The sequence below is a fragment of the Pinus tabuliformis genome, chromosome 6, assembly GCF_031772625.1.
Source record: "Pinus tabuliformis cultivar Carrire ecotype Pingquan chromosome 6, CPIR1, whole genome shotgun sequence".
NCBI classification, from domain to species: domain Eukaryota; kingdom Viridiplantae; phylum Streptophyta; class Pinopsida; order Pinales; family Pinaceae; genus Pinus; species Pinus tabuliformis.
This window is the reverse complement of record NC_142292.1, coordinates 211,534,596-211,560,510: the sequence shown is the minus strand read 5'-3', so window position 1 is coordinate 211,560,510 and position 25,915 is coordinate 211,534,596.

Genomic DNA, 25,915 nt, shown 5'->3' with positions numbered 1-25,915 from the left:
TACTGAGAGGGGGGTGAATCAGTATTATCAAATTCTTTTCAATATTCCCTCTAGATTTATAATTTAATTTATTCTTCAGATGTTGACCATTAATTTGAATGTCGGTACCATATAATAATGAACAGGAACAAGAAAAACAAACAGTCACACCAAAGAAGACCAGATATAAGGTGGAAACCCAATGTGGGTGAAAACCGCCTGCTGCAATGTGTCTCTATCTTCTTTCAATTAGAAACTTCTTTTACAATGATTCTGTATTGGTGCAGTCCTTTACCAGTACACAAGCTACAACTTGCAGAGAGCTACAACCCTCTCTCGTTTTCAGACTCTCATGGAAGGGAGCTACAACCCCCTTAGCTCTTGTACTAGCTGAGCTACTAGTACGTAGGAGCTGACCTACTTCTTTTCTTCCAGGGACCACGTTTCATCAATTTTCAGACTGGATCTATGAACATCAAATAATCATCAAGTACATGTGAATCAACCAATCTCCTTTTACAATCAACTAATAAATCAACCAATAGCCTCTCATAATGCAATAACTAGACAAGCAATACCAGTAATCTAAACCCAGAACTCTGCAACAATAGACAAAAGGCAGCCAACAAATATTTCAAGAAAAGTCTGCAACTTCACCAATAGAAACCTGCGAATATCCGCACTTCTGCTGTGTCTAGCCTGCGCAGCTCCGCACCTGATCTGTCTACTTGACAGCGCACCTCCACACCTGATCCGTCTACTGGACTGCGCACCTCCACCCTTGATCTGTCTACTGGACTGTGCACCTCCACACCTGATCCGTCTACTGGACTGCGCACCTCCGCACCTGATCCATCTACTGGACTGCGCACCTCCGCACCTGCGCCGTCTACTGGACTGCGGACCTCCGCACCTGCACCGTCTACTGGATTGCGGACCTCCACACCTGCGCCGTCTACTGGACTGCGGACCTCCGCACCTGCGTCGTATCTCGCCTGCGGACCTCCGGATATAAACACTTTATCAGTCCTCAATTGTACCCTAGTCTATCGAATTCACAGATCTGAACATGCGCCAAAGAGACCTCGACTTATCAGTAGATCCATCTTATAATTCACGGTTTTCTCCTTGATTCAGATCTAGCTTCACAAACTGATCACCAAAATTTCACGTCTTAAGATATTCAATATTCACAAGTGTCTGGGCCAAATGATCTCCTTCCTTTTTTATAGTTTAGGCCTTTCTCAAACCATGGACCAAAACCATTGAGAAACAATACCAAGGACTCAATACTTGGGTTCAACTCTTTTGAATGCAATACCACAGACCAAAACCATAGGATCAAAAACTGCGGACTAAATACCATGGATCAATCATAAAATTTCCCACGTGTGTGTGCTTTTCTACATTGAAGTGAGTGAATTTGACGTTCGCACCTTTTGTTCGAAGAACCTGCGGGTATGTCCGCACTTCTTGTTCGGGGCACTTGCGGGTCCGCAGCTTTTGTTAGGCGCACCTGCAGGTATCTCATTTTCTATTATTTTGAGAGCCTGAACAGTGATTTGCCACTTGAGTGAGTTGCCATCAAGGACAACACCTGTGCCATAGCGCCAAACCTGAGTCATAATGCCAACAATCTCCCCCTTTGGACTTGATGGCAACCCCAAGATCCTCAAAGTCATTCTCCCCCTTTGTCATCAAGGGCAAAGGGTTATGCTCCCCCTGAGAACATGTTGAAAACTCTGCTCTGTTGTGCTGATCGTGCTCCCCCTGACTATAGGCCAGATCTGCAAAAGAAATTTTCTTCAAGAAGAACCATAATCCACCATACACCATAAATGACCTTCCTATCACCAAAAGACTCTATACATACATTCATCACCCAACCAAGTGGGGATCATCCTCCCAACCAAGTGGGGTTACATCATAAATTTACATATGACAACCAAGTACATTATATCATTCATCCCAGACATAGGCCGTTACATGACCTTGACAAAAGAAATATAAGACATAGAGACAAAACATTAGCAGCAATATTCAGATCAACATCCATGTTCTCCTTCTGTACTTGCTCCTCCAAGATCTTCTACAATAATGCCAACAATGCATTATTAGAAGAATATATGCTCCCCCTGAACCTGTGCCATTTGGTCTTTGACCAATCCATAAACCAGCGAATGTACACGTATACCCTATATGAAACTCGCGTACAACCAAAAATCTCTGAAACATACAAGATTCAACAACAAGATTATGCATCAACTACCCCCAGCTTTTGCCTGAGGTATTCAAAGGTCTCCCTGGATAGTGGTTTGGTGAGTATATTAGCAACTTGTTCCTTAGAGGGAACATACTCCAACTTGACCTTTTGTTCTAGCACTTGTTCCCGAAGAAAATGATATTTGATAGGTATATGCTTGGTCTTTGAGTGCATGACTGGGTTCTTTGAAATACTGATTGCACTTGTATTATCACAGAAGATGGAGATAGGTGGAGTACAAGTGATTTGCATGTCTTGCAATGTTTGCATCATCCAAAGGAGTTGTGTGCAGCAAGATGCAGCAGCTACATATTCTGCTTCAGCTGTAGATAATGCAATAGAGCTTTGTTTCTTGCTGAACCAAGATACTAATCTAGGACCCATGAAGAATGCACCACCACTAGTGCTTTTCCTGTCATCCACGCTCCCTGCCCAATCCGCATCTGTGTATGCATGAAGTGTGAGGTATGTACCATTAGGATACCATAAGCCATAGTTTTGAGTTCCTTGAAGATACTTGAAGATTCTCTTAACTGCCTGAAGATGAGTTTCCTTTGGATTTGCCTGAAACCTTCCAACTATTCCCACTGCATGCATAATGTCTGGTCGGGTACCTGTTAGATAGAGAAGACTACCAATCATGGATCTATAGGTTGGTTGATGTATTGCTGCCGACTCATCATTCGCGTTGAGGCTGCATCCTGTCACCATAGGGGTACATACTGGTTTCGAATCCTCCATCCCATATTTCTTCAAGATCTGCTTGAGATACTTGGTTTGTGATAGAAAAATACCGTCTTTGTTTTGTTGGACTTGCAAACCAAGGAAATATGTGAGCTCACCAAGCATGGACATTTCAAACTCCTTTTGCATCACCAAGGCAAACTTTTGACTCATGTCTTCTTCATTGCTGCCAAAGATGATATCATCTACATACACAACAAGTATTAGCAACTTTTCATTATCAACCTTTATATATAGATTGTTGTCAGTTGATCCTTTTATAGAACCTTGTTGATGAAGATATTTATCCAACCGATAATACCACGCCCTAGGATCCTGTTTAAGACCATAGAGAGCCTTTTCGAGCCTGCATACAAGATTTGGATCATTTCCAAGGATGAACCCATCTGGTTGTTCAATGTACACTTCTTCATTCAAGTCTCCCTTCAGAAAGGCAGATTTTACATCCATTTGAAATACTTTGAACTTCTGAAAGCTAGAGAGAGCAAGGAACATTCTTATAGCCTCAAGTCTAGCAACTAGTGCAAAGGTTTCTTCAAAGTTTATGCCATCTTGTTGCGCATATCCTTTACAAACAAGTCTTGCCTTGTTTCTAACCACACCTCCATTTTCATTTAGTTTATTTTTGAATACCCACTTTGTCCCTATGACATTCTTATCTTTTGGTCTAGGAACCAATTCCCAAGTGTTATTCCTTTCAATCTGTTCAAGTTCTTCATCCATTGCCTTGACCCAACATTCATCTTTGCATGCCTCTCTTACATTTTGTGGTTCAGTGGAGGAAAGTAATGCCAAATAGCTTGAAGCTTCTGCAATTGTTCTTCTTGTTTGTATGCCTGCCTCCTTTTGCCCCAAAATTTGAGATTCTGGATGATTCTTTTGAACATACCTGGATGGAGACTTTTCTTCTATCCTTATCTTTTCCTTTGGTGCCTCATGGGTTTCTTCTTCATCATGAATCTGATTTGATGTTGATGGATAGTCCTCATCATCTTCGAAGTCTTCAGATCTTACCTGCCTGGGAGTGTTTTCTTTTTCATCCACCACTACATCAATGCTGTCGACAATTCTTCCAAGCCTTTTATTGTAACATTTGTATGCTTTGCTGTGAGGAGAATAACCAAGGAGAATGCCTTCATCTGCTCTAGGTTCAAAGTTGCCAAGATTTTCATCATTGTTTTTAATATAGCATTTGCTTCCAAAAATTTTGAAATGTTTTACCGAAGGAGTCTCACCATACCAGAGCTCATGAGGAGTTTGAGTGCTGTTCACCCGGATATTTGTCTTGTTGAGAATAACAACTGCAGAAAATGCGGCTTCACCCCAGAAGGTTGCGGGAGTTCTAGACTCATCAAGCATAGTACGAGCCATTTGTTGAACCGTTCTGTTCATCCTTTCCACTACTCCATTTTGCTGAGGAGTCCTAGCTGTAGAGAATTCCCTTCTTATTCCATGTTCTTCACAAAAGTCGAAAAATTCATTCAAGGTAAACTCCCCACCTCTATCAGACCTGAGGCATTTGATTTTGTGATCTGATTCTTTCTCCAACAAGGCTTTGAATGATTTGAACTTTTCAAAGGCTTCGTCTTTGTGCTTCATAAGTCCTATCCAACACATCTTGGAAAAGTCGTCAATGAATAATATGAAATATTCTTCTCCTCAAGGTGACCTTTTCCTAGATGGGCCACATACATCAGTATGGACAAGTTCAAGTGGCCTGCTAGCTGATCCTTCCTTCTCAGGGAAGTTAGTTCTGGTTTGCTTACCAAACTGACACGATTTGCAAATTGTATTGTCTGGAATTCTGATGTCTGGAAGACCACGAAATGCCTGGTATTTACATGCTTTCCTTATCTGTGAGAAGCTAAGATGCCCCAATCTTCTGTGCCATAACCAGTGTTCATCGTTCTTGCTTAGATAGCATTGATGTTGTCCTTCTTTGAATATGTATAAATTATTTGGAGTCCTTATGCCTTTGATCACTGTTTTTCCTGTATCAATATCACGAACACTACATCCATTTGATCGAAATATTACCTCCATTCCTTGATCACACATCTGACTGACACTCAATAAATTATGCTTTAACCCATCAACATACATAACATTTCCAGCTTTGACCTTTTCTTTCAACTGAACAGAACCTTTACCTTTTATGAGCGCAGGGGTGTCATTTCCAAAAGAGACCTTCTTCTCCTTCTCTAAGGCACTATATGACTGAAGTTTTTCCTTATCACCCGTCATGTGTTTCAAACAGCCATTGTCGATGTACCATTGATTTTCTTGCCCTTTCGCATATAAATCTATACCACATCTTTCTGGTTGTGGTTCCTTCATTCTCCATGTTTTGACACTTAAGGCTTGCTCCTTCTAAGTTGTCTGCCGAAACCTTCTCCTGCATTCAGAATCTTCATGACCGAAGTAGTTACAAATAGAGCATTCTATTTCATTTTCAAGAGCAGAAAAGTTATTGTAGGTTCTTTTCACGATCCCAAGCATACTCCTTTGTTTTTTAGCTTCTCTAGTCATGATTGTCTTATAGGCAACACATTGAGCTGCTTTGTGGCCAAAGTTATGACAAGAGAAACATTGGCCATTGAAGAAACTCCTGTGATTATCAAATCTACCAGCCAAATGATTGTAGTTTCTATTGACATCCATTCTTGAGGCAAATTGAGAAGGTTTTACCTGAGGCTGGTTGTAGCTTATGTTTGTCCTTAAAGTAGATTGCCCCCGATTTACCTCATAGTCTTTGTTCATTCTTGAGGTAAATTGTCCCTGATTTACCTGATGATTTCTATTAGGCCTTTGCTCACTCCTCCTTGCTACATCAAGATAACTTTTGGAGGTGGATGCTTGAGATGCTTCTTCATTATACCCCAGACCTGTCTTGATTAGTGGAGAATGCTACACATTGATAATCTCATCCAGAGTTTCAGATCCTTTAACAAATATAAGATTAAGAGCTTTTGTTTTCTCAATCTCTTTTCTAAGACCAACAATTTCACATTCTAACTTTTCATGAAGTTTTTCCTTTTCAGCCAGTTGGAATTGCAGAGTATCAATAATCATATTTTTCCCTTCTAAACCAATTTTGAGTTTAGAAATCTCTTCATACAGACCTTCTTTATCTATAGCATCCATGAAATCATCATCTTCAAAATCCATTAAAAGTCTATAATTGTTACCTTGTTCATCTTCATCACTATTTGAAAGTCCATCACTGTCTTCATGAGTGTAATAGCTTTTCTTATTTACATTCTGTTTCTTGTTCCATCTGACAGGTTCCTTACCTTTATCAAGCTTATCTTTATGAGGACACTTTGCAGCATAGTGACCGACTCTTCCACAAGCAAAGCATTTGAAAGGTAACTTACCTCTGAATCTTCCAGCACCTCGTTGAAGGTTCTTGACAAAATTTGATTCTTCTTCTTCTTCTGATAGATGTCCTGACTCATAGTAATCTCCTTTGCCTGAAGCCTTGAATGTAGCTTCTCTCCTGTCTGATGGTCCTCCTTTCCTCATTTTGTAAGCAGTTAGAATTCCGTGCAGCTGTGACATGGTAAGGTTCCATAGATTCTCCTTTTCTTCTATTGCAGAAACTTTTGATTCAAACTTAGGGGACAAAGATCTTAGAACTTTTTCAACCACAACAACCTCTTTTATTTCTTCACCCAAGTTTTTCATACAATTAACAATCTCATCTACACGAAGGAAATAGTTAGCCACACTTTCATCATTGTGCATTCTGAGATTTTCATACTGAATTCTGAGGGTTTGAAGTTTTGCTCATTTTACCTGTTCATCTCCTTCATAGCTCAAAACAATCTTGTCCCATATTTCTTTTGCGGATTTATACTACATAACCTTGACGAATTCTAATTGAGATAGACATCTTAATATAGTATTGACAGCCTTTGCATTTGTTTCATATTGCTTCTTACCAGCCGGATCTGTAGGTGTTGCTGACAGAAAAGTGTACCCTGTATCAATGATATCCCAAACTTCTGTACCAAGAGATTGAAGATAGGCAGTGACTCTTACCTTCCAATATACGAAGTTTGTCCCATCAAAAATTGGTGGCCTGATCGATGCCTCTCTCTCGTAGTTGCTCATGATGATAGATCTTCCTTCAAGCGATCAAGCTTCTTCTGAAGGACCTGCTCTTATACCAATTGTTGGAAATAATACTGAGAGGGGGGGTGAATCAGTGTTATCAAATTCTTTTCAATATTCCCTCTAGATTTATAGTTTAATTTATTCTTCAGATGTTGACCATTAATTTGAATGTCAGTACCATATAATAATGAACAGGAACAATAAAAACAGACAATCACACCAAAGAACACCAGATATAAGGTGGAAACCCAATGTGGGTGAAAACCACCTGCTGCAATGTGTCTCTATCTTCTTTCAATTAGAAACTTCTTTTACAATGATTCTGTACTGGTGCAGTCCTTTACCAGTACGCAGGCTGCAACCTGCAGAGAGCTACAAACCTCTCTCGTTTTCAGACTCTCCTGGAAGGGAGCTACAACCCCCTTAGCTCTTGTGTTAGCTGAGCTACTAGTACGTAGGTGCTGACCTACTTCTTTTCTTCCAGGGACCACGTTTCATCAATTTTCAGACTGGATCCATGAACATCAAATAATCATCAAGTACATGTGAATCAACCAATCTCATTTTACAATAAACTAATGAATCAACCAATAGCCTCTCAGAATGCAGTAACCAAACAAGCAATACCAGTAATATAAACCCATAACTCTGCAGCAATAGACAAAAGGCAGCCAACAAATATTTCAAGAAAAGTCTGCAACTTCACCAATAGAAACCTGCAAATATCCGCACTTCTGTTGTGTCTAGCCTGCGCAGCTCCGCACCTGATCTGTTTACTCGACAACGCACCTCCGCACCTGATCCGTCTACTGGACTGCGCACCTCCACACCTGATCCGTCTACTGGACTGCGCACCTCCGCACCTGATCCATCCACTGTACTGCGCACCTCCGCACATGCGCCGTCTACTGGATTGCGGACCTCTGCACCTGTGCCATCTACTGGACTGCGGACCTTTGCACCTGCGCCATCTACTGGACTGCGGAACTTCGCACCTGTGCTGTATCTCGCCTGCGGACCTCTGGATATAAACACTTTATCAGTCCTCAATTGTACCCCAGTCTGTTGAATTCACAGATTTGAACATGCGCCAAAGAGACCTCGACTTATCAGTAGATCCGTCTTATAATTCACGGTTTTCTCCTTGATTCAGATCTAGCTTCACAAACCGATCACCAAAATTTTAGGTCTTAAGATATTCAATATTCACAAGTGTCTGGGCCAAATGATCTCCTTCCCTTTTTATAGTTTAGGCCTTTCTCAAACCATGGACCAAAACCATTGAGAAACAATACTAAGGACTCAATACTTGGGTTCAACTCTTTTGAATGCAATACCACGGGCCAAAACCATAGGATCAAAAAATGCGGACTAAATACCATGGATCAATCATAAAATTTCCCACATGTGTGCGCTTTTCTGCATTGAAGTGAGTGAATTTGATGTCCGCACCTTTTGTTCGGAGAACCTGTGGGTATGTCCGCACTTCTTGTTCGGGGCACCTGTGGGTCCGCAGCTTTTGTTAGGCGCACCTGCGGGTATCTCATTTTCTATTATTTTGAGAGCATGAATAGTGATTTGCCACTTGAGTGAGTTGCCATCAAGGACAACACCTGTGCCATAGCGCCAAACCTGAGTCATAATGCCAACAGAGGGCAGTCTCTGATTAGATGCCCATGTTCATGACATCTGCGGCATCTGAATGGAATATGCTCATAGTCTATTGTTTGTATCCATTCTTCATCATAAACTTCCAGGATCACCTCATCCGGAAGAGCTCCTGATAGGTCCATTTCCACACAAATCCTAGCAAAGGACGTATATTTTCCTCTTCTGGTAGCTTCGGAAGCTTTGACAAAACATCCTAATTTATTGCCTATGGCAGCTAGCGATTCATTTTGCCAATAATCAAGAGGTAGAGAGTAGAGCCTTACCCATACCAGTACCGAAGTGAAAGTCTCCCATTCTGGGACAAAATTCATCATCCAAGGCCACATATAGAGGCCTGCTGCAGCATAAAAGTAGGGCCCTCCTTCAAACACTATGTCTTTGTCTTCAATATTTGTAAACACCACCGTGAAGAAACCCTTTGACCCAAGATGTAGGTCTATGCTCCCTTTAGGTTTCCAGTGGTATTTGATCCATGTCTGTAAAGCTTTTTCAGTGGGCCATACTCCCATGAACTTGCAGATGATAGCATAAGTCCTCATGTGCTCTCTGTGTGCCTGCAGAGCTGGATCATTTAAGACTACTCTAGGTGTGAACTCAGCTTTGGGTTTGCAGGGTCCCTTTTGTTTTTTATCTTGAGATCCTTGTTTTTTGTCTTCTTCCTCCTTGTCTTTAGTATTGACCTTTTCCTTATTTTTGGTTCCTGTTGTCTCTTCTTCCACATTCCTTTTCCCTTTCGCATCAGTACCTCTGGCATTCTCAAGAGGTTTCTTGCCTCTGCTTGCTACTACCTCCTTATAGGAAGGAGTGGGGCTACCTCCTTATAGGAGGGAGTGGGGCTCCCTCCTCCGCAGCTCTCCATGGAGTTTGATCTCTGAAACTTATCTGAAACCCTTGTTTATCTCCTTGCGTTTCGCTTTGTCGGCTCCTCCTTCATATATTCAGATGAACTTTGAATAACCATCAATAACTCTCTTGTTTGTTTTCAATAGATATAATTTATGTATAATTTCATAAGCTTTATGTTATGTTCAATTGAGTAAATGCATTTTAATTTCTTTCAGATTCAATTTACGATTGTTTTACTAATCATCTCTTTTGTTTATAGATGCACATGAATTAAGCTCAACAACGGTGATAGCAATGATACAATTTATACTTAGACAATACTTTATTTGCCTTATAGAACATAAGATTTGTTTGCAGGCTATATCTCAAGCATGAGTGATTTATAAGTAATGAGCAAGTGTGGACATATTTAAATAGAGATTCAATTTATTTTGGTTTTTCATGCAAGAGTATGTTATATTGATAAATGAATTGATTCTTACAAAGCATATTTTAAGATATATAGCAGAGTGTGTGTGTTTTATGAATTGAATTTCATTTTACAAGTGTGAGATTGATTTATAAGTCTGAGATTTTTACTAGTTGTGTGGATTTCATAATTAGATGCGATTTTTATAAGAGTGCAATTAATTTTCATTTACAATAAGTGTGGGATTGATTTATTTATATGCAGAGTTGTGAGATTTTCTTTTAAAGCAGAGTGTGAAATTTTCCATAAGTAGCCTTTGGTAAAAAAGTGTGATCATTTTTATTTTCTATGAATAATTGCTTTTCTCATATGCATTTCAATAACTTAATTTAGAATTTATATTTCGATAACTCAACTTAATTTAGAATTGGTGTGAATAACTAAAGGCTTCTAGTATATACAGTACACTTACACTTCATCAACTTACTAGCCTTGGACGATAATTTATGCAAGTAATTTAAGGTTAATTAAACTACCAAACAGAAGCCAACTCTAATTTGACACCTATCCACGATATGACCCCTCCAAATGTGAGGACATACAACTTGGAATTGGGATGTGGGGAACACACAAGCTTCAACTTTAATGTGGCACATATATCCAATGATGTCCCTAAGAATGTAACACGTCATCTCCCTATCATGACAACTTGCAAGTTGCGCCTAGGGACAACGTTGAGTGCGGTACCGGAAATGGATATGGCTCATAATCAACTTAAAAGAAATGACATGCCCTTCTCTAAGGGGTTTTTTTTCTTTTTTGAAGATTATATATATATATATATATATAATGATTTGTGAATAATAAACATAAATTTTTAAAAGTAAAGTTATATCATTAAAATGGAATTATGATTTTTAACAAGTTTTTATTAAATTTAAGAAGACTTTTTAATTTTTATTTTTATAAAGAGACACTATAATTGTCCTATGTCAATGGCTATGCTCCATCCATGAGGTATACCATCCCATCCCTTATTCAAAATCATATGATAATTTAAAGATAAAGAGATATGATATTAATAAGTCGCTAATATCATAAGGTATGTTCTATCCATGAGGTATATCGTCCCATTCCTTACTAGAAGCCATATGAGAATTTAAAGATAAGGGGATAAGATATTAATAGGTTACTAATATCATAGTTTAAAAATAAGAGTGTTTTTTTGGGAACATAATATTATTAAGTCATTTTCATGGAAATTAAACCTTTTATGATATAAAAGATAGGAAACAATACAATTAATAACCAATTTATATAATTTTATATCAGATGAAATAATTGAAATAATTAAAAAAGATTAAACCAAATATGTAGAAATTAAATAGTAAAATTTAAATAACACTTTCTCCTTATTACACAACATGCTCACCAATAATAAAAATGTAAAATTAATACATTGAATATAAAAAATTAACATTTAAAAAAAAAACAATAAAAATTACAATAAAATTAGTTGAAAAAAATTATATCAACAAAACATAAATCATAAAGATTAAAACCAATGAAATAATAAATCTTTATGAGTAATTAAATGCAATAAATCAATTTAAATATTTAAATATTACCTTTATATTATCAATTTAATTAATATAATTATTCATTTTATCTTTTAAATAATATTATTTTAAGTTTAAATTATAATTTTATATAATTATTTAATATTTTAAATATACTTAATTAATTTATAATAACCAATACAAAACAATTTTGAATTTAATTTATTTATAATAAACCATACAAAACAATTTTTATATTCAAAATTATGATTTCTCGAATTGCTTTGAGGGTCGAAGACGGAGCGATGGTCGAGCGATGCTCCTGCTAGGGTTCCTGCGTAAACCCTACCGCCCTTCTCCGCTGTGCACACTACATCCTTGAATCCGCTTCATTGCTGACTCTTTCTCCATGAAACCGCCCTCCGGAGGGGTGGGCACGGCCCCCCTCCCCCCATCAGTACCTCTCCTGACAACTCTGCAAGCGCAAATATGAATGCCAGTCCTGGCTCCACCCATGCTACCGATCCTGCCATTGACAACGCTGGTAACTCTGCTACAGGCTCCACAGCCGCTAAAGACAAGGGCATAGACTAGACTGCCTCAACGTCACAGCCAAAGGCGTCCTTAGCTACATGCATCCCCAAAGCTTCAGAAAGAACCAAAATAGATCTCCCCAGTCAACGAATCAACAACCAAATCCAATATATGAGGGATCATGCACTCATAGGCAAGTTCTTAGGACTCTGGCCTACTTAAAAGGCCTTGCAAGGATGGGTCGCTTCCAAATGGAAGCCCAAAGTACAAGTTACCTTGCAGCTTGGTCCCAAAGGCTTCTTCACTACTATTTTCAACTGTTTGGAGGACAGAACTCGTATCTTTGAGGGAGGCCCGTACTTCTTCAACTCTGCAGGCATGTACCTTTGTGGCTGGATAGAGCGATTCAATCCAGACAAAGAATATTTCAACTGGGATCCAGTATGGATCCGAATGTACTCTCTTCCCCTGGAATACTGGGACGAGGAGACCCTAAAGTACATAGGCAATGGCCTAGGGGTTTTTATCAAGGTCGCTAAGGAAACTAAACATCGAAGATACACCTCCTATGCTAGGATATGTGTACACATGCATCTGGCCAAAGCATTCACGGACTCGGTAAGTCTATTTCATGACGATTTTGAATGGGTTCAAATAATAGACTATGAGCATGTTCCTTTTCGTTGCAGGAACTGCCATGAACATGGCCACCTTTTCAGGGATTACCCACTGAATCTTCAGCCTAAAGCCCTTGTCACTGAGACTAGTAAAGATGCTGAGGGATTCACAAAGGTCACCAGTCGAAGAAAGCATGCCAAGAAATCTCCAGTCGCCCTAGATAATCTCAAGAAACCTGAAACACGGAACAAATTCAAAATCCTGACCTCTCAAAATATCTTGGAGGATCACCTTTCTATCCCTCCTTCTTCAGATCCACCTCCTACTTCACCCCCTCCTCTTCCAAAATCTTCAGCTCTGCTCTCAGCCTCCGATCTCACCATCATCCCCGTCTCTACCTCCTCTGATAATAAAGATCAAGATACAACCCTTCAAACTTCCAACATGGAGATAGATGCAGCTCTAGCTCTCAGTATCCATCAAAAGCCAAACAAGGAAGAATAGAACATACCGATACACATGGATGAGGAACCATAGAGTGTAGATTTGGGAGGTCTGGACATTCTCAGCCTGGAAACAGCGTGTCGATAAAAAGAATTCAGTGTTATACCCTCCCGGCAAATCGAAAGACTTGAAGTAGTTTTAGCCAGAGCACAACATAACAAATGTCTTGGTATTCAGGCAGGCAGTCCTTGGGATGGAAAAAAAATACTGAAAGACATGAAGAAACACAGGTGTAAAACGGATCTACAAAGGACCATTATTATTGGAGAAATGCTGGTGGAGTCTGGTAGATTCCCTAAGCTGAACGAGTTTTTCAAATCTCTTCCCCACTTTTCCTCATGAAGCTCATCTCATGGAACGTGAGAGGGCTTAACAGCCTTGCAAAACACAGAATGTTAAAAAATATGTGTCTAGTCAATTTAATGTCTTAAATTGCTCTACATAAATTATCAATCCGGGTATCGTAAACTGATGAAGTGTGGTGCACTATATGTGTTTAGTTAACCTTTCTCTTACTTCGTTGTTTTATAGTTTATGTTGTTTTTGGGGTTTTGTTCTTGTTGGTTTTCTAAAGTGTTTAATGCAAATGGAAATCCTATTCTAAGGTCTTAAGAATAATTTTAAAGGACAAGTATGGATAAAGATTTCAAGACAAGGCCTATGTCCCTAATGGTAACTTCCAAAACTTAGCACTTCAAAAGAACTTAAAACATGTTATTGATGGAGTTAGTATTTAAACAAAAGTGTAAATATACAACTAGTTCAATCAAAATAAAATGCAATAACCAAACAATGAGCTAATGACTGTGAGACCCAGTATCCTTGCTGCTTCAGCAAAGGACAAGATGATTCTATCATGTCATTAGTTCAATCAAAATAAAATGCAATAACCAAACAATGAGCTAGTGACTATGAGACCCAGTGTCCTTGCTGCTTCAGAAAAAGGACAAGATGATTCTATCATGTCATTAGTCATTAAAAGGCTATGTGCATCACTAATCTACAATCAACTTGAAAGCAATTTATGTACAGCTAATATACATAAGCACAACAAAATTAAATGCAAAATTAAATGACAACTATACAAGGCAGGGGCCCTCTGCCACCTATGAAATCAAAGCAAAATTGAACACACTTGCATGAATGAAAAATCTAATCTATCAAACTTGAAAGCAATCAAATCAAATCAAAGCAATATTTACAAAATGAAATCTACTCTACCTTACATCCTAATATGTTCCATGACATCTACTTCACATCTCCTTCCATGTTGAGAACATCAAAGCTTTATTCAAATTCTTCAAAAGTACAAAGTACAACAAAGTTCTCCAAAGCTTTCAAAAGCCATCAAGGAAGAACTACAAACTTAAGAACTAGGGACTAAAGACTAACAAATGAAGGAGAGAGATCTCCTATTTATACAAAAAGATGAGAGCCATCTCATTAATAAGAATCCATGAATCTCTCCCTCTACCTCTAGAGTCCTAATCAAAATAGGAACTGATAAGACACATGTCTTCTTAGAGTTACAATACAATTAGGAGATGTGACACATATCCTCATGATACCATGATTCTTTCCACTCAAATTCGAATTTGGCCTTGGGGTGCCACATAAGGGTCTTCTAGAAGTCTCCTTTCAACCTACACATGTCAACAACCTCAACCCATTTGTTAGGTATAAGCATATGCACATTATTTTCTAATGTTTAACCACAAATTCACTTAAAAGGCTTAGAAATAATAAAGATTGGAAAAACATAAAGGTGGCCCAATGATAATGAAAGTGGGATGAATGTGGTGACATAGTAGTGAAATGGAGGTGAAATGGAGGTGAAATGGAGGTGATATAATGGACATAATAGTGAAAGTGTAATGGAAATGAATGACATTTTCAAGACTCAACAATATGATCCAGCAAGATAAGCCTTCATTAGTCTTTCTACAAGAAACAAAATGCAATAGCACTGCACTGGAAAATATTATAAATAAAGCTTGGTCGAGATGTCGTTCAGTCTCAATGGATGCTTCAGGGGCTTCAGGAGGGCTAGCAATCATGTGGAACCCTCAAGTTCTATCCCTTCATGATTTTCACGCCTCACACTACTTTATTCAGACAACTTTCCACCTAATCGGGACCAATATCCATGGTCATCTCTCTAATGTGTATTTCCCACAAGATTTACAAAAAAAGTTGGATCTGCTGGACACTCTCACAGCTCTCAACTCTGTCAGGAGCTTTCCCCTTTGGATCTGTGGTGGTGACTTCAACATCATCACAGCTTTGGAGGAAAAATCAAGAGGAAGATCGAGGCTGGAAGGTGACAGCATCGGCTTCAAAGACTTCATCCACAGAAATCAGTTAATGGACCTATAGACTTCTAATGGTATGTATACATGGACCAATAAAAGAAGGGGACCACAGCATATAGCTTCCAGGCTGGATCGATTCCTTATGTCGCATAATGCCATTCACCTGGGTGGGGACTTTCATGCCTCCATCATGCCTCAAGTGGGCTCTGATCATTGGCCCATAATGTTATAGTGGTCGCGTCCGGGCTCTAAGTGCAATATACCTTTCCACTTCGAATCATTTTGGTTTTCTCATCCTAACTTCAAAGAAGTAGTTAACGATGCCTGGAAATCCTTCACTCCCCCTGAAGGAGCCAAGATGTTCCAGTTTCAACAAAAGTTAAAACACCTCAAACAAGTTCTCAAATCATGGAATCACACTCAGTTTGGTAACATTTTTGACCATCGGAAAGTGCTGGAGCAGCAAATGAACACAATGCAACAGTGTATTATCTCTAAGGGAAGAACGGAAGACTATGCGCAACAGGAGCAGGCCCTCTTGACCAAGATTGAAGCACGAAGGAAACAAGAAGAGACCCTGTGGCATCAAAAATCCAGGATCAGATGGCTTAAGGATGGGGAGAAAAATACCAAATTCTTTCACAGGTCTACCATTCAAAGGAAAATGCACAATAACATCACCTTCATTAATAATCGGCAAGGGGAGCGTCTGGAGGTGCATGAAGAAGTGGAACAGGAATTCATAGAATACTTTCAGGACATTCTTCGGGAGCCCCCAGGTTGCAGAAATCAAGCTATTCGATCTATTATGCAGCACATTCCTAAAATCATCACCGCGGACCACAACAATATGCTTCTCCAGCCTATCTCTATGCAGGAAGTGGAGGACGCAATGGCCCAACTCAAGGATGGCAAAGCGCCTGGCCCTGATGGCTTCACAGCCAACTTCTTTCATGCTTTCTGGGAGCATATCAAAACAGAGGTCTGGGAGCTCGTGGAAGAATCACGATCGATGCATTGGATCCTTCCTTCCCTAAACACGACCTTCATAGCGCTCGTTCCTAAAGTGGAAGAATCCAATACACCTGATAAATATAGGCCTATCACACTCTGCAATGTAATCTACAAACTCATATCTAAAGTCTTGGCGAACAGGCTCAAACCTCTTCTCCCTCTCCTCATTTCGTCAGAGCAAACAAGCTATGTAGAAGGGTGCCAGATTCTGGACGGTATCATTCTCTCACATGAAGTGATCCACTCACTCAAGATTCTAAAAAAGCCAGGTATGATTCTCAAATTAGATCTTTCTAAAGCTTTCGATAAACTCAGCTGGACCTATATTAATCATATGTTACTTGCATTCGGCTTCAATGCTACCTGGACTCGTTGGATTATGAATCTTATTTCCTCCCCTTGTTTCTCCATCCTTCTTAATGGTTCTCCTTCCTCGCCCTTTCATCCCTCCCGGGGTATTTGTTAAGGCGATCCTCTCTCCCCGTTCCTTTTTGTTCTCATGGCCGAAGGACTTAGTCGCCTTCTTCATTCTGCTATCAATTCACACTCCTTAAAGGGCATTTCTCTGCATGGTCAACCCCCCATCTCTCACCAACAGTTTGTCGATGATAATATGCTTTTCGGCCATCCGTCAGTCCAAGAGGCCTCTGCCTTCAAGTCCCTACTCAATCTCTTCTCAGAAGCTTTTGGCACCACTATCAATGCCTCCAAATCCCAACTCTTCTTCTTCCATACTCCTATTCTCACTCAGAGAAATATAGCCATGATTTTGGGCTTCCTGATAGCTATGCTTCCTTCGAAATACCTTGGAGCTCCCCTGTTTGATTCAGCCATCAAACATGCTTCCTGGAGAACGCTCCTTGACAATTTAGAAACCAGGCTCTCCTCTTGGACCTACCGCTCGCTCAATATTGCTAGCAGGCTTATCCTAATCAAATCAGTTCTCCAAGCCATGCATCTGCACTTATTTTCTGTATTGGCAGCCCCTAAATGGGTTCTTTAAAAATCTTCCATCTTCAAAGAAACTTTCTTTGGGGTTCCTCTAGCCACAACAGAAAATGGGCTCTGGTCAAATGGACTGAGGTTTGTCTTCCAAAGTCAGCTGGCGGGCTTGGTCTAAGGGATCCCCTCGACAGTAATAACACCATGGGCACCTACATCTGGTGGAACTGGATCTCCAAACCGCACATTCCCTGGGCACGTCTCTGGCAGGCCAAATATGCTCCAGGTAGTCCAATGGAGGATCTCATCTGCATCAACACGACCACCCCTGGCTCGCTGATTTGGAATGTGGCCAAGCAACATAGTGCCTTTAGTCAAGCACACAGCTTCTAGGAAATCCACTCGGGTACCACAACAAGATTTTGGGAGGACTCTTGGCAACAACTTCCCAAACTCACCTCTCTCTTCCACAAACCTAAGTGGCAAGCAACTATGCAGCACAATGATCAAATCCATGTCCATCAATTTTGGCAGCAGCAATCCCCTCAAGGTTTTCAACTTTGGAGAACAACTAACACCTGGCAGGCTAACTGGCAGGAGGAAACTTATGAAGAGATCGATCAAGAGCTCAAACTCAGGAAAATTAAACTCTCTGATCAGAAGGACAAAGTGCGATGGGGATATACACCCAAAGGTATGTTCACTACCAAGGAAGCATACCAACTTCTCTATCAACCCACACAGATCATAAAGGATCAGCTATGGGATCAGGTTTGGCAACCAAGTATTTGGCCTAAGGTCTCTACTTTCCTTTGGCTACTAAGAAAACAACGGATCCTCACTTGGGAAAATCTACAAAAGCGAGGATTTACTGGGCCTTCTAGATGTCCCAATTGCAATCTTCACACAGAGACCATCTTGCATCTCTTGGACACCTGCCCATTAGCAGCTCAACTTTGGGAGAGAACAACACAGTGCAACAGAAGAACGGGCAGACGTGTGGGAGATATTTTAAACGCCATCAGGAATTGGCCTCGACATCCTTTCCAAAGTCTACTACTCAATTCCATGTGGAACCTCTTACCGGGCTTTATCTATTGGATCATCTGGAAGGAAAGGATCTTTAAAAATCACAGCACGCCCCTTGACACACTTTGGCTACTTCTCAAACAAAACCTTCAAGAAAATCTAGCTCTAAGACAGTGGCAAGACTCAGATTTTCCAGCTTCACCCCAGGAATGCCTCATTCTGGACAATTGGAACCTGGACCTCACTTTTTTAGCTCAAATCAAGCCCAGCTCCTCCATCCACACTAAGTCTCCCCAATTCTGGTCTCCTCCTGCCATCCACTCTTACAAACTGAACTTTGACGGAGCTGCTAAGGGAAATCTTGGGCTTGCTGGATATGGTGGTATCTTCAGAGATGCTGAAGGCTCTGTTCTGCACATATATCATCGTTCGCTTGGAAGAGACACCAACAACGCTGTCGAACTTGAAGGCTTATGGAAGGGCATTTGTATAGCATAAATAGAAATTTTTTTCCCTCTAGAGGTAGAAGGGGATTCTCAAATCTTAATAGAGGCTGCTATTCAGATTCACTCAGGAACTTCAGCAGCAAAGATCACTTCGAGCTGGCGGCTCCTAAGCAGATTGGAACAAATTGAAGAATGGCTCAGGGCACCACGCAGCATCACCTTCAAGCACATTTGGCAAACAGCTAATAAGGTAGCCGATAGACTGGCTAATCAAGGCGCTGATCAGCAGCTCCCATTCTTCTCTGGTCCATTGAGCAGTTCTAATGACATACAACTCAAACAAGACTGCACTCTTCTGGTGCAACAAGATCTATCTCTCCCGGATCTGGGTGTTTAACAATGTGATCGGTACGTGGGCAGCTTGGTGGGTTGGCGCGTGGCTTATTACCACCGCCACTCGGCCTCGCGCAATGACAATCATTAATTCCTCTGCTTTCAATTTCAATGTTGCGTTAATGCAGCTCGTCCCTCCACACCAACCTGTTAATTCTTCGATCATGGCGCCCCTCCCTGGACTCATTCACGCTCCTCCCCTGCGCTCGCGTTATTCCCTTGCTGTCGCAGAGCCGCGCTCTCGGACCAGCCCAGGGAAACGTTGGGCTCTGGATCGCTGTGTGGATTTATCGCTAGGCCTTCATGTTTCTCACAGCCCTTTCTGCAATTTCAATAGTAGCTCGTCCTCTGTCCTTCCCAGTGCCCCTCTGTGTGCTGAAGCTAAGCCCCTTTCAGTCCCCCTCTACCTCCACAGTATTGCAGCCCGTTCAAAACCTCCTGTTCTTCTCACTATGCCCAGATTGCGCCAGAGAATGAGTTGCAGGAGGGGAAGCTCCCGGGGGCGAGTTATCCACCAACCCTCCTCCTCCACAATGGACTCCTCGTCATACTCCTCGGACTTCTGCTCTGACCGCTATCCTGTTACCAGAAGTGGTCGTGGACGGGGTCGTGGGCAGCTTAATTCAGCAGCGCGCTCTCTCAATTCTCCATCTCATACCGCTCGTTTTCAGTTCCCCTGTACTCTCAGTAATTTCTCCTTCTTAGCTTCAGTCACCATTGAGCTTCGAGAGGTTACTTCTGGTCAGGTTGTTGTGACCCCTGGGGTGACTCTGGAGACGAGGGCGGAAGATAGGCATGGCACTTCTCAGATTGACAACAAGCAGAGTAAGGATCCTGGTCCGAGTAAGGGCACTGCAACCCAGGTCATGAATAATCAAGCTGGTCCGAGCGTCCCTACTGGTGGCGGTTCTTCAGGCAAAGAGGGCCATCCCTCTGAGGACGAAGACCCCTACAATTATGGGTGCTGCATCATTGAAGAGCAACCTTCCACCTCTCATGAAGCTTAATCAGGTCTGCGTTCAATGGTTTTTGTTTCTCCGTTGCTCGAAGGTGCTCAATTCCCTCCTATTTTATCGCCATTATATGCTATACAGTTCTCACACTCAGTCCTTTGTTCCAAAGTCAAATTTTTGGTTTCCACTACATGGGCGGCATTCTTCTGGCTGTGTATTTAGGTCTCGATTTCGGTTACAGTTGTTTTTGGGGTCTGATTTCAGTTTTGATTTGGGTAGCGCTTCTCTGTTTTCTTGCTTGGGCCCAGGTATCCTGTTTTGGTTGTTGAATTACCTCTGGTCAGTCTTCAGTTTCGATATTGGAGTTTTCTATTTCTATGAACTAGTCATGGTCATGATCCTAGAAGCCCTTCTGGACGGTCTTCAACAGGTCTTTTTGGTCAGTGTTCAGCTGTGCAATGTGAGCATGCCACATCTCTGGGCTAAACTTCTAGAGGCCGAGGCCTCTTTGTAAAATTATTTTGTATCAATATAGGAGTAGACAAATTCAAAATAAATAAATAAATAATAAAAAAAAATTATGATTTCTCAAAATTTTAAAACCAAAAGATAATAATAACATTATATATTTTTCAAATATTGAAATATATCATATTATTAATTTTATATCATGTTTTTGAAAGAAACAACTAGCCTCATTAACAATATGACTTTAAAACAAAATAATATGGTACTCATTCATATAATTGACTTTATTAATAACAATGTAAATCTTTATCATATTTTTCAAAAAAACAACTAGTCTTATTAACAATATGATCTTAGAATGAAATAATATGGTGAGGAGTGGGCATGCAAGTGAATACTAGCGAGACCAAAATAATGATTTTTTCCAATAATAGAAAGCAGAGCCAACATACTTTCTTCTTTGAAGACAACATTCTTGAAGAAGTAAATGAGTACAAGTACCTTGAGATTGATTTCAACAACAAACTCAATTGGGAGGATTGCAGAAAGAAGAGAATTTTAGGAGGGTGGAAAGCATTATATGCTCTTCAAAGAGAGGCAAAGTTATGGGATTGGAAAACGATTAAAGTGCTTTTTGGACTTCTAGTTTGTCAAGTAATGCTATATGGGTGTGAATTGTGGGCTAGCAGCACTCTCGTCTCAAAATGGAAACAAATTGAGAAAATCCAAAAATGCTTGATCATGAGCAATTTCAAAATAAAAAGTTCAGTACCTTATGAGATAATGTTGAGTGAAACAAGAGCAACTCCCATTGAAGTAATTGCTATGGTGTGGCTCATAAGATATCTAAAAGAAATTGAGCAAATGAGAGTAGGTAGATGGCCAAATGTTATCTTCAATGAAGGCATGAGTGAAAGAAAAAAAAGGGAAGAACGGATGTGTACATTTTGCAAGTATGGGCTGTGGAATCGGAAAAAATATTTCATTTTGGAATGTGATGCATTCAAAGACATTAGAGATAGTTATGAGAACATGTTAGCATAAGTTTCTTGGCATTGTCTTTTTAGTGAGGGGATTGTTAGAAGGTTGGGCCAGCTCATCATCAATTTGAATCGGAAAAAATTGAATTACAAAAACCAAAAAATAGGAAACTAATGATCTCATTGACTATTTTTAATCATTTCATTTCATATAATTGAATTTCTTAATAAAAATATATGAAATCATACTTAATAAATAAGAATGTATGAAATCATACTTACTCAATAAAAAAATAAAAACAATAAATATAAAAATAAAAAATAAAAAATAAAAACAAATAATAACATTACAACCACGTGGCTCTGGTCTAAATGTATAGGGGAGGGCCTCCATTACATGTGCGCCCTCCCTGCCACGTCGCAAAACCACGTGTCAAAGCGCATGGATCTGGTACGACACCTGTCCACCGTGGAGCTCCACGTGTTGGGCATCGTGTCATCACATAAAATTTTGTGTCCGCGCCATTTCCTCCGTTTGTTTGGGGTCATTGCTGCGATGTTCCATTTTCCCTTTGTCTTTCTGCTCGGGGCCGGTTGTTGGGCGAAGCCCCCTGCCGAAGATGGCGTGGGACGGCCCCAGAACCTGCGCGCTTTGTCTGGTATGCAGGTGTTGTTGCAAGCATTTGTTCGAGGTTTAGGGTTTGTGGACCTGTGCGCTTCGTCTGGTATGCAAGTGTTGATGCAAATGTTTGTTCGAGGTTTAGGGTTTGTGGTTGGAACATCACTTCTGCTTTTCTTGTGGTTTTCCGCCTGGATTTCTTGGTTGTTCTGGACTTCCGGTTGTTTAGGGTTTCTTTGGTGGTGGTCTTATTCGCAATTTTTGTTGTTTGGGGAGGAGTCGGTTTCAATTTTACCGAGCTCAAGGTAATTGCTTAATTTGTTGTTTTGTGCTGGATTTTTTGGTGGTTTTCTATTGCCTAATGGATTTTTCTTCTCGTTGCAGGTGTGGAGAAGGTCTGGTGAGCTCCGGGGAAGGTCGGCGACCATCCATGGCCTGTATCCGGTAGGATTTTAATCCTACCAACAATTTCTCTGTGTTTTTCAACACAATCAACTCTATTTGGATATTTTGTAAACTTTCTATGGCAGGTTTTGAGGGTTTAGGTTTTGTGGATATTTTGATGTTGTTTGTGGCTTTTCATGATGGTATTTGTGAATTTTCGCTGTTATTTTCACCGTCCCATGCCATCCTCGGTTGTCCTGTGCTATCCTCGGCCGTCCCGTGCCATCCTCGGTGGAGGGCTTCGCCCAACAACTAGCCCCGAGCAGAAAGACAAAGGGAAAATGGAACATCGCAGCAATGACCCACAACAAACCCTCGAAACCCTCTTGAGTTTTGGTATGACTTAATTTCTGATATGTCTGATAGATTCCTTGTTTTCGCTGTTATTTTTGTCGTCCCGTGCCATCCTCGGCGGAGGGCTTCGCCCAACAACCGGCTAGGCCAGCAATTCCCTCTCCTCTTGGCATCAAGGACAGAGCAGAGGCTCTGTCTGTCAACAGATAAAATGTGTTCAGGTTCTTTGATGTTAACAAGCCTTCAGAATTGTCTCTGTATATAACATTTCTGTTTGTTTATTTGTCCCCTTCTTTATTAGTTTACAGGAAAATTTTGTTCACGATGATGGGCTGCCATAGCTGGGCTTCATGCCTTGGCTATCTTGATGTACAGTTCTATATATACATGATTAAATGATACAAGTTTTACTTAACTGTTGCAGTTTGTAGCCACCACAATTGAAATTTTTGTGTCCTGTTTATTTTTGGGGATGAGAAGATCATTAAATGATGCCAGTTTTACTTGACTGTTGCAGTTTGTAGCCACCTCAATTGAAATTTTTGTGTCCTGTTTTTTTGGGGGTTGAGAAGATGATTAAATGATGCCAGTTTTACTCAACTGTTGCAGTTTGTAGCCACCTCAATTGAAATTTTTGTGTCCTGTTTTTTGTGGGGTTGAGAAGAGATTTGGGTTTAGGTATGGTTATTGGTCAGAAATGCATAGGAGGATGATTAAACTTCATTTGCTTAAGGATTTAGGTTATTCTCATATTTACAGCAATTATATTGGATGTGACTCTCTGGTCATGTGGTGGTGAAGATCTAGACATGGGGTGTGTTGCTATATTAGTGATCTATGTTTGGACCTGGAACCTGAATTTGAATTTGAAGGTTTTCATATTAGTGATCTAGGACCTGGAACCTGAATTTGAATTCGAAGGTTTTCATATGGAAAAAAATATAGAGATGGGGTGTTGTTATTTTAGTGATCTATGTTTGGACATGGAACTAGGATTTTGAATATCTGAATTTAAATTTGAAGGTTTTTTCCTACTCTACTTAATAATGAGTGCTCTCAAAAACTTATTATGAGATAAGTCTGTCTGGTCATTTGATTTCTGTATTTAGCCTTCTTCCTATACCTTTGGCCATTATCTCTTGTCTCTTGTTCATATCCAGTGTTGCCACTTCTACAATGTTTATTTCATTTATTGGTCTGTAATAGTATTCTGAATTAGAAGATTGGTTTTCTCGTTCATCGAACAACAACAAATCATCATGTAGCTTTGCTGGCATATTCCTCTTGTTAATGAGAAATTTTCTTCTTCCCAGACAATTTTTGGTCAGTTTACAATTATTTAATTGTTGGTTTTGTCTCTTGCATAGAGTCTCTACGCCTGCTTGCAACTTTGAATCTACCCTATCGAATCTGAAAAATGATTGAAATAATAATCCTAACGCCCTCAGAATCCTATAATACAAATTTCATTATTTTTTTTCCTTTTTATAAATAGATGTCAACTATATTTTAAAGATAAAGATAATTCTAGGCCAACAATTCCCTCTCCTCTTGGCATCAAGGACAGAGCACAGGCTTTGTCTGTCAACAAATAAAATGTGTTCAGGTTCTCTGATGTTAACAAGCCTTCAGAATTGTCTCTGTATATAACATTTCTATTTGTTTGTTTGTCCCCTTCTCTATTAGTTTACAGGAAAATTTTGTTCACGATGATGGGCTGCCACAGCTGGGCTTCATGCCCTGGCTATCTTGATGTACAATTCTATATATACATGATTAAATGATACGAGTTTTACTTATCTGTTACAGTTTGTAGCCACCACAATTGAAATTTTTGTGTCCTGTTTATTTTTGGAGATGAGAAGATCATTAAATGATGCCAGTTTTACTTAACTGTTGCAATTTTTAGCCACCTCAATTGGAATTTTTGTGTCCTGTTTTTTTGGGGGTTGAGAAGATAATTAAATTATGCCAGTTTTACTCAACTGTTGCAGTGTGTAGCCACCTCAATTGAAATTTTTGTGTCCTGTTTTTTGTGGGGTTGAGAAGAGATTTGGGTTTAGGTATGGTTATTGGTCAGAAATGCATAGGAGGATGATTAAACTTCATTTGCTTAAGGATTTAGGTTATTCTCATATTTACAATGATTATATTGAGATGGGGTGTTGTTATTTTAGTGATCTATGTTTGGACATGGAACTAGGATTTTGAATATCTGAATTTAAATTTGAAGGTTTTTTCCTACTCTACTTAATAATGAGTGCTCTCAAAAACTTATTATGAGATAAGACTGTCTGGTCATTTGATTTTTGTATTTAGCTTTTTTCATATGCAACTTGCTAATGAGTGCTCTTAATTTCTCAAGTGTCCTCTCAATGAATAAAATTATCAGTGGCTTTTTGACATTTAATAAAACTTATTATGAGGTAGATTGCCTCCACATTTGAGACTGTTTGGTCATTTGATTTTTGTATTTAGCCATTTTCCTAAGCCCTTGGCCATTATCTCTTGTCCAGAGTTGGAATGGAATGTTATTATTGAATTCCCAAACATCGCAGCAATGACTCTAAACAAACGGAGGAAATGGCGCGGACACAGAATTTTATGTGATGACACGATGCCCAACACGTGGACCTCCACGGTGGACAAGTGTCGTACTGGATCCATGCACTTTGACACGTGGTTTTGCGACGTGGCGGGGAGGGCGCACATAATAACTTATAGAAATAGTTTTATCATAATTAATATTTTACAGAAAGACATATTCCATTGAAA